The sequence below is a fragment of the Drosophila serrata genome, unplaced genomic scaffold, assembly GCF_035046125.1.
Source record: "Drosophila serrata isolate PLE 108 unplaced genomic scaffold, ASM3504612v1 contig_272, whole genome shotgun sequence".
Lineage (NCBI taxonomy): Eukaryota > Metazoa > Arthropoda > Insecta > Diptera > Drosophilidae > Drosophila > Drosophila serrata.
This window is the reverse complement of record NW_028257170.1, coordinates 2,672,605-2,688,100: the sequence shown is the minus strand read 5'-3', so window position 1 is coordinate 2,688,100 and position 15,496 is coordinate 2,672,605. Positions and strand designations below refer to the sequence as shown.

Sequence of the window (15,496 nt, the reverse complement as noted above, 5' to 3'; positions counted from 1 at the left end):
GAAGTTGGTTGTGCTGCGACACGGGTTTCGGTCTGGGTCTAGGCTTTGGTCTTGGATTTGCCTGTGGTCCTTCGTACAGCAGATAATGGGTCCCATTGTCCAGGTAATATCCTCCCCACGAAAGACTTTGCTGTTGTCCTTTGATATTAGCTACCAGGATCAGCAGCCCAGTAGATATAACGAGTCCTATTAATCCAAAGTTCATGATGAGAACCGTTCCAGAACACGATCGCAAGTTAACTGAATCCAGACAATCTAAACTAGCCACCTTTCGACCTCTTGGCAACAGATTTAGGCGTTCTTTAATGGGTTTCACGCGTCAACTAAAACCTGTATTTGGCACTGCCATTTCTTTCTTTCTTGATACAAAAGAGGTCAAGTTGGGGAGTTGCAAATTTTAACCCAAAGAGAATCTTATATGAATATTAGATTTATAATACGAATGTTTATCAGTATCATAAATTTATAAAATTGTAACTAAAAACTAGTATTCACATATAAAGTTCCTTCCAAATCTATTACCAAATGAAACTAATTTATATTATATTATTATTATGTTATACAGAACATTCTATGTGTATATTTATTATTAAATATTAGGAAATATTTCTTTATTTTATATATCTTTCTAATATAAACAAAGACAGGTCTTTTTAGCCTCTAAACTTAACCATGGGTTAATCAAGAAAAGAAAGAATAATCTTTAAGAAACTTTAGATCCATCACAGCATGAGTCTTGAAAGTGAAATGAGGCATAGTCTAGACCTTATGTTTGGTCTATGTTTATGCATAAATTTCGCAATCATTTTTCGGTGCTTTATCATTGTCTAGTGGTGCCAATGGCTACGGGTATATATACAGACATAGGTATAGAGTATATCTTCCCTGGATTTTTTTGTGTGTCAGGTTTGCGACTGCCCATTTTTGGTAGGGCGCCGCTTCCGCATGACTCCAGCTTCAGCTCAAGCTATCGGTACTAACTCAACTCCAGGCGGGGAGACAAAACAATAAAACTATTAATTTAATGTAAATTTTGCGCCGCAGCTTAATTATGTGCGAAATCACAGGGGGACACACAATGGCCAGGAATAATTAGGCAGGCTCTCGCACAAAAGTGAAAGGAGCACTGCACTTGGTCCCGGTCCATACTGTCCATAATGTTGCTGCCGATAATTATGTAAGCAGGCAGGCAAAAAATTCATTAGCTCAGCGGCTATGCAAATTTCTTTCTTTCTTTCTTGGTTTTGTTGAGCTCGAATTTACGCGGGAGCTGCCGCCTGCACAGATAAGAGATAACATTGGCATTTCACTTTGGCCAACAGAGATTACGCGCTTATCGTTGGCCAAATGGAATGCCACCTCGGTTGGGAGATGGAGCTGCTGGAGGAGGAGAAGGTAGCTTCATGTCGCCGACTAAGTGGGCCAGCAATAATATCCGTAAGTTTCGTGTGGCGAAAAGCGTGAAGAATCGCAATTTGTATGGTTTAATTAAAAAATCTGTCAAATGCCAGTTTGTGCGCTCATTAATGGGTCTCTCTTCTGAGGCCTGCCTCAAAGCAGCGAGATCATGCTTGACATAGCATGAACCCGGGTCTCCCATAGACCATGCCGTGCCACATCGCAGGCGACTTGCGATATTATGCTCGATATGTGCGGCTCACGTTGATGTCTGGAGATGGCGGCACATGGAGGAGAATGAGGAGGAGGAGGAGCTACTCCCTCTCCAGCCTGCACCTTTGACAAAACGCCAAACAAAAGACTCAGGCAACGAACGTGGTTATTAGGAGCCTGTTTTTGTGGCGGCAGCTCTTGCATAATAGGAACTTTTTGGGCCAAATTGATTTTTAATTATAACCTGCTTCGAGTATGTTTGAATGATGAAATATGAAATGATGGGTTGTCGGTTCTGGGAAGATATTAATTCCTTTGAGAACCACAGGCATACTTCTATAAATAAAATACAACTTTGAAATTCTAGTAAATAAAGAACTTAAAGAAGTTAAAACTAGCTGTATAATAAAAATATAATGGAAATCTTTAATATTTCTATAAAATTTCAAAAGAAAACCTTAAGTAACAAGTCACAGTAAGTTTGAGGCTTCATTTATTAATTCATCTTTAAATGTAATACTTCAATAAAACCTTATTTAATATCTATACAGATTTCTCTTCATATTTTTAGAGTTATAGAAGCTCTGACATGAGTAAATGTGACATCATTTGACTGTTCAATTTTGAAGTAAAAGGTATTAAGATCTCTTGTTATGATCTCCTGGATTAACCACAATTCGGTGGCAACAATTAAGCCATTACATTGGTGCTCTGCAGCAACTTTCATTTTTTTGCTCTTGACTTAATTGAAACATAATTTTTGTAGTATAAAATCACACCGGCCGGCACTCGAACACGCTAAAGAAAATTTCACCCATTTCGCACGTTTCGAGTTTTGAGTTTTCAGTTTTGAGTTTCGAGTTTCGAGTTTGGGCCGTTAGTTAATCATTTGATGGCATTTGTGCAGCCTTTTTGTCAAGTCAGCACGCGAGACGCACCCGGGCAGTCGCCAGATATCGGCAATTATCGCCGTAGCCATCAGCTCCCGATAGCGATAGCAATGGAGGATTGGAGGATTGGAGTACTCCAAACGGTGTACACTCCAATCCGGGCAGACAGGCGCACCCAGCTCCTCCCGTCGTGGTCCGCCCATCATTTGGGAGAATTGTGACATTTAGACACAACAAATCATAGCAGGCGGCATCATTAGGCTGCACAGTAAACAAATATTTTGTAATTGTTTTCTGTAACTTTAGTTGTATAATGATGATATTTGAAATAGGTTTATATAAAAGGATATAGAATTCTGGAAAAACTCCTTTGTCAATCTTTTCAACTAAGCTAAATATCAGATATTTTTTATGATTCTTTCAAGTACCTTACCCAACCGAATTTTCATGAATTTATTAGCATCTTTTTTGATAATCATCTTGTATTTTTTCTAGTGTCTCTCCCGCTGTCTCGTTTTGTATGTCAATGGGTGTATAGAAATCGAAAGTTTCACACTTGTCAATTAAGTGTACCGAGTGGTGGTGGCTCTTGTTGTTGCCGTTTCCACACTTCATCATGCGAGGCGGTACGTTGCATTCGAGTTGCAGTTGAAAAGCGGCTGTCAATGAAAATGAAATTTTATTGAGATTTTTTTTCTACCCCTCCCCTCCAGTTCGGTCCAAAATTAATTAGAAAAGTGCCTGCATTTGTATCGCCAGTCGTCGTTGTCTGTTTGGGTAGCTTAATTGCTTTGACGTCTCCATGGCGAGTGTGCGTGTGTGTGTGGTTATATAAGTCGTAAAATACTTAAGCCATAATAATCTCCAATTGGAAACGACTATCACTTTTACTATCACTGCTCTCCCGACTGCGACAAAAAAAACAAAAAAACAGGCGAAAATCGCTGACTCTTCTAAGCGATTCTGGTGTGAGGAAAAGCTGGTGAAAGTGACCGGAGCTCCACGGGGAGAGCGGGTGACAATGTTGCAGCGGACTTATGCAATCAATCTCCTCTGTCAGTCAGTCAGTCAGTGGGAATGATCGGGCAACTCCTACCAAGATCGATCTGCTCCCGCTGCTCATTAAACGCACATAATTGTTATATCGCCGACCGGTTGCATTCAATAGCCAAATTTGGTTAAATAATGCAGGGGCTCGGGCCACTTTTACTTGGCCCAGAGACAGAGCCGAAAAAGCCGCAACGAAAGCGAAAGTTCTTTTGTCTCGCGCTTTTCGATTCTTATCGAACTGCGAACTGCCAGCTCGCCAGATTTATGCACTTTTCATTTCACTTACTACGCGTACGTACTCGAAACATGGCACAAAAACAACAACAGTCACATGAAACGATGCCGAGGAGCCGGCAAAACTTTCTTCACAGCCACGAAAGGCTGCATCTGGAGCTGCCTCTGGAGCTGGGGTTGTCCAAGGAGCTGGAGCAATCGAAATTATCAGGCGCATATGGGGGCGCCAACATTGAGACACTTGGTGCTCATGGAAGGCCTTCTCCTCGGACTCCTTTCCCACCCGATCCGATTCTTTAAATTGCCACTTGCACTTGACCGAGCAGCTGCTGCTCCTGGCCGCAGGGGAAGGCGGAAATCGCGTCCAGGAAGACCAAAAATAAACACGGATGCACAGTGGCAATTAAAGGATATTTTTAATAATTATTCTCCATAACAAGAGTGTATTTTCAAAAATATAATATTATAAATATAATAATATTTTCCTATTGAAATGTAGTTTGTGTTTAACTCAGTTTGAATTGCAATTTGATGGGTAAAAAATAGAATAAAATGTCTTCAAAGCAAACACAAAATAGCAAATATTTTTGTTTTAATTTCTTAGACTTTTAATGATCAAGAAATTAACGAAATAACTTAAAAGATATTACCAAAACAATATATAGATTAGATATATGTATGACTGAATGAATTAAAAAAAAAAAAAACGGAAATGTAAGTACTATTTAATAAGACTAAATAATAATAAAATAAACACACTTCATATGTATCCTACTATAATTAATTGCAGTCGCATTTAAAAGCATTCCCTAAATCCATTCTAAAAGGTTATTTAAAAGCCTCTACTAAGGTTCTATCCCATTTAAATAGCTAGTTCTACTTCTAATATCCAACTATTTCTAAGTGTCTCTAAGTGCTGCATTAAATTAAAATATTCAAAAATAAATTAATGCTTTAAACCATATATATGAAACCGACTTATTAATAACCTGAGCTTCAGCTGGCTACAATTACCTATGACATTGAACAAGCCCCATTTAATGGGTCTCAAAAATAAGTAATATCAAAATTCCATCACCATTAACTCGGTTTCATTTAATTACAACCACTGTGCCTGAACCTGGACTTGGGCCACCCAGAATGTGCGACAAAACTGGGGCCCCCAATTAAGTTTGCAGCATTTTAATCGAGTCGATGCGTTTTCGGGCATTCGGTTTTGAGTTTTTCAGTTCACAGGTTGGGTTAATTTGTGAAAGTTTTGTGTAAACAATTGGCCAAGTCAGAGCCCAGCCCAGCCGAGAGCCCAGAGCCGCCAGCCCGAGGGCCTCGATCCGCAGTCCCTTTGGAGTGGCCATAAATTCAATCAGGCATGGGCCCAAGATCGAGCTGGGGGAAAGAAAGGTGTACGTACGTACGAGCGATGGGCAGACCGATGACAATATATCTTCTCGGTGCGGCTTCGGTTGACATTGGCTTAAAATATTTGGAGTAAAAACTGATTTAATTGACGTTGACGTTGCGTAATCCCAGCTTTTGGCCCTGGCCCTGCCAATTGGCCGCATCCTGTCATTCCATGGCGATAACGGCGGCACTCAACTGGCCATAATGTGGCATAATTGGCCAGCCCAGGCTCGAATTGGGCCCGGATTGAACTGGGCTTAAAGTGGGTTAGTGGCGCCGGCGCCAAAAACCAAAAGCAAAGCGGGATTGGGATCGGGATCGGGGACAAAAAGCACGTCGGCCCAGAGAAAAACTGCAGAAAACGAAGCCAGATCGCCGGCGACCAGTTCGTGTCATGTGATTTTTATCGTTAATAGGAAACAACTGCAGCAGCCAACTGAAGGAGAGACAAGTACAAAGCCAAAGAGCCGCCAATTGTGTCGGTTTTGCTAGTCTATATACTATAAACACACATACTATATATATATATATATATATATCGAGTTGCGACTGACAGAGCAACAAATGTTGCATTAACATGAAAAGGGTTTTTATTCAATTGCTGGCAACATGCACCCTCAGCTTAGAAAAAAAAAACATAACACAAAATAGAAATACAAATTTGGAAACTGTGAGTCAGTATACACAGAAAGAAATATATATATTCAACAAATTTCAAGATCCTTATATTAACTTGATTTGTTAAAGTTAAAAATCTCCTTGGATTTGTTTCATTTCCTTACCCAAAGCATAGATTTTTCTTCAAGTACTTTAGTGAAAAGTGAGCAATGCTAATCGGTCTGTTGTTATTGTTGAATCGCAACTTTCATAATAAAATCAACAACGCAATCAAATTACAACGCTTTGAAATACATAGAAAAGTGAGCAAAACAAATTATGCAAAATGTTTTAGGCACGAAACGAAGCCTCGCCATTCGCAAGTCGCATTTGCAAATCCGTTTAAGGCTCGGTTCCAACCGATCCCCGATCACTGATCTCCCTGCCGGCCAGTCACAGTCACAGTCAGTCACTGGGAACTGGGAACTGGGAACTGGGGGCCAGGGGCAGGTCAGTACTCTCACATTCACCACAACCAAACTGATGGACAAGGTCTTTGGGATTTCCATTTCCATTGCCATCTCCAGATCAAGCTCTACTCTCTCTCCCTGCAATCTGAACATGGGGAATGCAATTTGCTTTCCCAAGGAAATTGAAAGTTCTGTGAGTTTCTACCAAGGTAAATGGGTTTGCCTCTAAAAGGAGTAATAAATTAAGTTAATTTTATATTTAATTCTATTCAAGTCTGTCAAAAGAAGTTAAATGTCCTCGAGGTTCTGCGTAGTAATAAATTTAATGTAATATATAAAACTTAATAAGAATCATTGATCTAAATTATGTTTTGTGTTACCTGTGACTCAATTTTTATGGAAAATCCATTATGTATATTAATGGCTATGCTTTTACCCTGCTCTAAACTTTTGAGTAATTGAGACATCATCTTTTGCGGAGCTCCACAAAAATACCTTTTCCACAGACCCATTATCAACTCTCGGCACCTTGGCGCTTCCCTAAACCGATCGATTATGACAGGTAATGAATGAATGGACACCTGAAACGGTGACAGTCGGTCAGTCAGTCAGTCAGTCAGCCAGTAAATGGTGCTGGGACTTTCGTTTTCGATGTTTCTCCTTCACTGGTTGATGTTGACAAAATGCATTGGACCCGTGAAAGCCAGGGAAATTAATTATAATTGGTCGCGGTAAATATGCAGAGATGCTGACTGCGAAATGCAAAATGCAAAATGTAAAATGCAAATGCGATATGCAAAACTCGTTGGCAATCAGCAGAATCAATCATCAGGTGAGCAATTGACGAGCAACCGTCGCCGTCAGCAAAATCAACAGAAATGGGCAATAGAGTTATCAATTTTAGTGGCAACATGTCACATTTGCAACATCGCAGAGTGAAATTCGGTGGCAGGTGGGCAGTCTTTGGTATAGTTTTAGCTTTTTTATCATTTTTCCCCCCAACTTTTATTATGTCTCCCCGCCTCTGAGGAGAGTCTTTCGAGTTTGTGTTAAATGCCGCGCTTAGTGCGTAAAATTTCATTTTATAGCACAAGGCATTAAGATGGCGCGGTGCAAAAATAAAGTTGTTGCTGAAAGCGTGTAAAATAATAGGAAACAACAGCCTGAACAACCTGAAGGTGAAGTGTCGCGTTGCCTTGCCCCCGAGGCAACCCCTGGACAGTGTTTCCCCCCTCCTCCTCCCCTGTGGTAGTTACACCTCTGCCGGTTTTTATGGCCCCCAAAGTTGTTGCACTTTCGTTGTTTATTCATCAAGACTTTTAATCAGGTGCGGCCCCCACTGGACATTGTTTTTATTACATTTTATTCAAGTGTGACCGGGCAGTTGACCCACTTTAAGAAGATATTCAAATAAGTGGCAAGGAATAATCATTTTCAAGGGAATAACTTGGTAATTTCTAGATAATTTCTTTATTTACAATAACTACAATATTTTATTATGTTTCAGTTAAATATTTAAACTTATGCATTTAATTTGCCCCGAAACCCTTTTGGAGTATTATAATTGTAGTAAAAAGATGCAAGCTTCCTTTCTTATTTAATGATAAATTAATAAAAACCTTTCATTAATATTCGATTGGCTAATCACTGGGAAAACCATTTCGGTTATAATTTGAAGTAATTTATTTTTAAATTGCACTTAACATATTGAACTGCACGCACCTTGGTCACAGTGCAGTTTTGATTCCAATTAACACGCTGCATAATATGCATTCACATTTCGATGTCGGTGGTGATGATGTTGCAACCGCAACACTTTACATTTACCACTTACCACTTAACCAATGCCTCTTACCTGCTGCGGGGTTCCAAGACCCAGACTTACACATAAAGAAAATCTGAGTCAATATCAAGGGAGTATATATTAATGCTTTGTTAATAAGATCTCTCTGCATTCGACATATAAAAGATCTTCTTAGATACAACTTTATCTTATAAAAGATCAGTTTGATCTTATTATGTAGTATTAAGCATTGTAATATATCAAAAATATATTTCTTAATGGAAAAAATATCTGTATTATACAATTTCTCTCTGTGCAGCCTGAGGCCTAAGTCATTCCAAGTGCAGCAGCCACTCGAGTTGATGGTGAAGTGCATCAAGGGAGTGCATGGGGTGATGCGATTCGGTATGGTTTGTTGGCCATATCGTCGCATTCAAATCTTCCGCATGTCAAGGTCAATTAGCATTTGCTGGGGGCTTCCAGAGTCGATCTTTCAGCCGGTGCTTATGCGTGATAAAAATGTCAAAAGGTTTCCATTGGCATTTTGATGTGGCTATTGCCGCTTAGCGGCTTAGGACCAGACTCTCTGACTCTCGATAAGTGTGGCCACTTCAACAAAATATATATATAGTAATAGTATGTAGCACACAAGCACTCCAAAAAATAAATATATATATATGTATATCCGAAATAGAAGGCGGGGGCGTTGGGGGCCATGTCATTGAACCGCTCGATAGATAGAAAGTGACCGCTGCTCGGACGCTATCCTTGGTGATCTATCTTAGTGGCCAAAATAACATACCTACGGCCTCGGCGGCAGAAATGTTTTCACTCCTTTCGCTTTCATTGCAATTACCAAATACGATTCTTATTTTCAATTTCAATATGATGACGACGACAGGCACGACAATCGCGGCACAGTGGTTTCAAATCTATTAACCTGAAGGTCAACTGAATGATTATTTAAAGAATAATTGATTATTTGTAAGGTTAAAAGAGGAAGAATTTCTATATAGAGAAACTATAAGTTTTGGTCTTATTAAGAAGACGTTTTAATTTGTTAATTTGAGCTTAATTTTATTGAGATATATTTAATAAAATAAAGTATGTTAAATTGCATTCAATGATATATGAGTTGTAATAATCATTAATAGGGCAATTATTAATGATCTTTTAACCTAGCAAATTTGTAAAATCCTTTGAGATTTTCTTGACTTTAGGTTGTATTTCTTATTCCAAGAAAGATACCTTACTATCCTTAGAATATTAGACTTGAAACTATTCTTATTCTCAAAAATCCTTTAAATTTTAGACTTGAAACATCTCCATTAGAATCCTTTCAGCTTTGAACCACTGTGCCTGCTCCACGAAGGGGGAGAAAAGCACCCGCGACAAACGCAGCTTCGCACCAAATTTGGAGCCAGGAGCTGAAGCTGGAGCTGGAGCTGGAGCTGGAGCCTGAGACTAAGCCTGAGCTCCATCCAAATGGTTACTATGGCCATGGCAATAACAATAACGGCCAGAGCGATCGCTCCAGTGGCTCTGGGAGCTCCAGAGCTTGTGGCCACGATCGCTGCTCCCGCTGATGATGTCGGTGATGTTGTGTTTTGCCCGGGCCTATTACCATTTGGCTTAGTCAAATCGTTTGTTATGTTTTTATCTTGATGTCCAGTCACCTTGATTTGTTGTAGAAAATGCAATTTTTGGCATGCTCGGACTTGGACTGTCGCCCGGGCTACTGTTGCGCGGAAAGTTGCGAAAAGCCGAGAGGATCCGGGGGAGCTGATGCCATCTGGATGCGTAGGGTGAATCGCTTTTCCCAGATCACCGAAAGTTGTTGTGGGTGACGGACTGCCAATGAAAGTGAAATTGCCGTTGACTTGGCTAGAATTGATGTTGAGCAATTTATGGGTCTGCCTGTCGATACTGAAGTTCAATGTACCTTTTTTCCCGAGGAGAGCCATACACAGAGAGGGTTTTGTTTTGGTAAAGATGCTTTAGCTTATATACCATATTTAAATTGATTTTTAATTGTCAAGAGTAATTTACTTAAGTGTTTTTCTCTGTGTCTAAAGAGATCTAGAGGGCCTGAATGCCTCTCCGCCAGTGTCAAAGTTCAGCGCATGTTTTTCGGGGGCTGGGACTGGGCTGGGGAATATAGAAAAATGCCACATGAAAAGGCAAAACACGGAGACAATGGGCAGACGTCGATGTTTGCTGCTTGTTAGACTTGAAACAAACAAACTGAAAATGCCGCAGATACACAAAACAAAAAAAACAACAACAACCAAAACAAATAACAAGCAGCAAACAAACAATAACAAAACAGTCAGCAAGACATCGTTAGGTGGGTAAAGTAAAGCCAATTTACTCTTACCGAAACGAAGAAAGTGTATTAAATTTTAGATAAGTAATAAGATTAAATCGTGATATATAAAGATATGGAAAATATAATGAATAATTGCTGTTAAAATGAGACGATATCTATTTATAAAACCATTAAAATCCGTAGATCTTTAAGAACTTATGTACAGATTTATAGAATTAAACATTACCTTTCTATATTTAGTATAAAGATTAAAGCTTAATTCTGTTGTTTTTATATCTCTCTATAAAATTAGCTATACCCTTTTGGCAAAGGCAAGCAAATGCAAATGCAGGGAGGACAGGCGGATCATTTGTTTTTACCCTTTTTGGTGGCTGCTCTGTTGTCATTATTTATTTATGCCCGAAAACGTTTCATTTTCATTTTCATTTGGTTTTGGTTTTGGTTTTTTTTTTGGCCAAAAGGGAGTCATCGCGGTGGCTGTGGCGCTTTACGAGTTGGTCTGAAACCTGAAAACTGGGTTACTGGCGCCTGTTTCGGGCTACAAGATCGTGTCATGCGATTTCTATCTTTGTGTGACTACGAAAGCGACAACCAGACAACCACAAACGAAAACGACGACGACGACGACGACAGACAGACAACGTTGTCGAATGCTGAAGAAGAAAAACCCTGTAAAAATCGAATCCGAATCGAACGAGTATATAGTAAGTTTACTTTGGGAGACTGTTGTGACTTTAACTGGGGGCACAACTGCAACTGCAACTGCAACTGGGAACTGAAACTGCGACTGTCGTGAAAACAAAAGTAAAGTGTTTGCGCCTGCGGCGTGGGCAGGAGTCGCCTTCGAAATGGGACATATAGCGCACCGATCTCTGAGTCACAAGCGCCAGGCTCTTGAGGCAGTAGCCTGAGTGCGGGTTCGGGTTCGGGTTCGAGCCTTGAGAGTGGGTCATTCAAATCTATCACAGATGTGTTTCCCTAGTTCACAGGGTACCAAGGGGAGATGCAAGCGGATTACGGCGGGTTTTTAGGGCTTTCAGCATAGGTTCTTTGCATTGTCCAGCATAGAGAGAAAAAATATTATAGAATAGAGATCTGCAGCAGTTATTTTAGGGTATTTTGAGTTGTAATTATATTTATATTTATAACTATATAGCACGTATAGCTCATAATCTGATCTTTATCCTTTCGAAATCAAGAGTATTTTATAAACTTGATATAAATAATAAGTAAAAAGTAAAAGTAAGTAAATAATAAGTAAAAAGTCACATTGCAAGTTCGTTGCCTAAGTGTTTTATTTTACGACGGAATAATTATGCTAAAGTTATTGCTAGTTAATTAACATGATATTCATTTTATAAGTTTTTAACAAATAACACAAGTAATAACGTTTCACTTTGTGTTGAAACTATTAAATAGTTTTGCATAAATAAAAATTAATGATAGGAAAAAGAATAAGTTCGTTACCTAAGTCTTTTGTTTTCAGACGAAAACAATATGAAAAAATTAAATATTATTTAAATTAACATGATATTAGTTTTAAAGCTTTTTTTAACAATTAACACAAGTAAAAACGTTTTACTATTGTCAAAGTAAAAAGTGTCATTAAAATGTACAAGTTCGTTGCCTAAGTCTTTTGTTTTACGACGGCATAACAGTCAAAATATTTAAACTATCATTTAATAATACTATGTACATATTTATGCCATGCGAAGAGTAACAAAACTGTTGATAAAGATGTATTCATAATATTCTTAGGCAATTCTACACATACACTTCAAGTTACTGAAATACTCCAAAAGATTAACATTTACATAGAGATATATTCAACCATTTCTTGGTGTGTATTTTTTACATGTGCATATGTAGGGGTCCTCAGCAGTCGCAGCACAAAGTAGTCACGAATTAGCGCAGTTCACATGGGAATGCGACTGGGAGAGGTGGAGTTGAAGGCAGAGACACAGGCATAGTCAGTGGCATATAAGCCGAAGGCGGTGGCTTCGGTGGGGGAGATATATTGGGTAGGGCTAGACACACTTGGTTAAGAATATGCAGCAGCAGCTGTTGACACACTCACACATTCGGGCGGGGAAAGGAAAATGAGGTGGGGGGAAGGGTGGCGATGCATTCTGTTGCAACTGCAACTGCATCTGCAGTTCGTTGCCCAAGTCTTTTGTTTGGCCTGACGCATGAGAGAATGAACTCGAGTGGCGGCTGAATGTCCAAGCTGATTTATGCGCCTGACCGTTCCATGCTCCACAGTCTACGAACTCACACAACCGCCCACGCACTCGCATTTCCATTTCCATTTCCCTATTAGTATTTCCAACACCCCGAGAGAGCCCAGTTATCAACTGATAAGTAGCTTATGTAATGGCCCACGAAAATGGGTTAAAAGTCGCTCTGACAGTTTAATTTGACACTTTTTGGAACCTCCGTCGCCAGTCTCAGCCTCAGTCTCACTCTCACTCTTTCCTGCTGTCTCCGCTTTTGTTGGAGAGCAGGGATGACAGAGTGCTTTTTGTTTTGGTATTTTCTTTCATATTTGCTTAACAAGATTGTGTGTATTGAATTGTCATTTCTCTTGACAATTTAATTTGGATTATGCGGAGGCTACTGAACACCAGCCTCCAGTGCAGCACCACAGAGTGCAGGTCGGTTAAAAAGAAGTAAAAAAATCAGATTGGGACATCGACTTGGGATGGGATCGGATCACAGGGCCAAGAAACATAAGAAAAAACAAAAGCAGATAGCTTGATATTTTAAGTTTAAAATTTCATTACTTGTTTTTAAGAAAGATAAAAATATAATTATAAACTTCTTTACTTGTTTCCATATCAGAAATGTTTGTATTAATAATATATAAATGTTTGTAGTTCAGAAGTAGTAAATGCATTCAAAAAGTATGATGAATTGCCTACTTAAAATTGCAAATTGTTTTAGCGTTTTGCTTGATTTTTTTGTGATTGGCAATGGAATTTTCGGACCTGACTTTGCCTGCTAACTTTGGGCTTATTTAAAGCCAACCGGCATAAACAAAAGCCTCCAAAAACGCACCAAAGAAGCAGAAGTCACCAGCAGCTTCATGGGCAGCAGCTGAGCTTGAGAGAGCTCCAAAGTGCCAGGAGCCGAGAGCCAAAGATTATTAATGGCCAGCCTCCTCCAGCATTTCCGTCTTGACCCAGGTTATGCAAAATGTTGGCAAAAGGCCAAACGAAAGCAGCCGAAAAGTAGAAATGTTTGCCTAACAAATGATTGCTATTTCGTTTTTCCAGCAGCGGCAACAAGTGCGTTTGCCGTTCATAAACTGAAATGGAAATGCGGAGGGAAAACATTAATTGAAAAAAATAAAATTCGACAAAAAAAATGCGCCTGCGCACAGAGCACTGTTAAGTCAGCTGGCACTGCAACGGGCGCCTGTTAAAACTGGTCGAAAAATGTTAAAATGTGAAACTGTAACTGTAACAGCAGCGTTTTGGTAATTGTAGCAGGAAGCTCTGTTAACCCGGTGTGGCAGGCATTGTCTTCGGTGATTTTCGTTGATTTTATCGCCGCCTGTTGCATAAACTTATTGATTTACCATGCTTGTTGCTGCCTCCGAAACATATAAACAAATCAGCTGCTGTTACCGCGCCCCTCCACACCAAACAACAATTGCATAAATCAATTTAACACACCGATTTTAATGTTTTTCCCCATCGCCGGCCCACAGTGCGTATGCTAACCATATAACAACAACGTTGGCAACATGTAAATTTGATTAAAAGCACGTTTTACCACCGAAAACCCAACTAACTGCCATGGCATTCGAGTGAGTAAATGCAACAACCAGAAAATGAAGTGCTAAAAATGCATTTCTTGCATTGCCGTCTGCTAATTTCCACTGTCTCGGCCGAACCGAAAGAGATGACGCCTCCACTTTTGATAAATGAAAGTAAAAGTACAAACACTTGCACTTCATAGATCATTAGCGAGCAGTGTTTTTTTCCTCCTATTTTAGTTTTTTGTTGTTTTGTTTTGTGCGTGGCTGCGTTCAATGAACCAAAGTGGCCATGTAAAAAGTCATTAAAAATAGAAATGCCAACGAAAAAGCACTGGTGAGCCAAAGCAACCCATCAAAACTTGTTCTTTCACTTTCAATGTCACGCCACAAGCCACAAGAAGACCTTCAACTCTAAGACCTCTCACCTTTAATGGAGGCTTTTTATACCCTTACAAAGGGTATGCTTCAATCTTAGGAAATATGATTAAAATGGGAAGAAAGGAAAGGCTTTATAAAGTTGTATAAACTTGGTAGTAAAAGTAGGTAGTTTTTACTGTAGACTTTTTGAAGCATAGAGTACAATTTATACTTAATATTCGTGTAATCCCTGGTAACAAACTTTACCCCCAGAGTGTTCCTAACTTCGACCTTGCCAAGCTCTTTGTTTGACGCTTTGGGGCACTGTTTCTTCCGCTTGGCAAATTAATTGCGGCATAAAGCAAACATTTTGCGAGTCAATGAACGTAATTCGAAAATCGTGCCAAAATAGATGCCGATGCTGCAGCCGAAACTCAATTTGCGGACGGCAGCAGGTGCAACGGTGTGAGGGGCAGACAGATGTGGTAAACACCCCCGCGAAATATACCATTGCCATATCCATGCGGAGATATATGTCCGCTGCTGGTTGTATCCACTGTAGTCATTTGTCTGCATGTCGCTTTGCCCGACTGTCTATTTGTTTGCCAAAAAGTGCCATGAAGACCACTTGTTGTGTTGGCCAAAAGCAATTTTACTCGCAAACCCCGCTGCCGAAGTCGAAGCCTGAGACTGAGACTGAGACTGAGGCTTGGTACAAACAAATTACTATCATTGCTGTTAATAGTTCATTAAGTCACGGACGGGAGACATGGAAGCCATGTGGAATCACGGAACGCGAAACCGTAAAACGTAAGCCGTAAAATGAACTGCTATCCCACAGCCACCGAAAGCGAACTTCAAGTGGCAGAATAATTGAGTGAACGGCAAAGATAAACATTTCAATTTCGTTATTAAGTCATCAATTAGGGGAGCCGGAAAATCAAGGGGGCCCATTGCAATCGATTCACTTTTTGATTTGGGCTCATGAGAATTGGCTCAAATCAATTCAAG

The 15,496-nt window shown here is 39.7% G+C and overlaps 1 long non-coding RNA gene across 1 annotated transcript in view; it reads right to left on the bottom strand.

The window, feature by feature from the left end:
- LOC147643481 (uncharacterized) overlaps positions 1 to 15,496 on the bottom strand; it is a 162,682-nt gene that overhangs the window by 39,886 nt on the left and 107,300 nt on the right. The window lies entirely within an intron of this gene.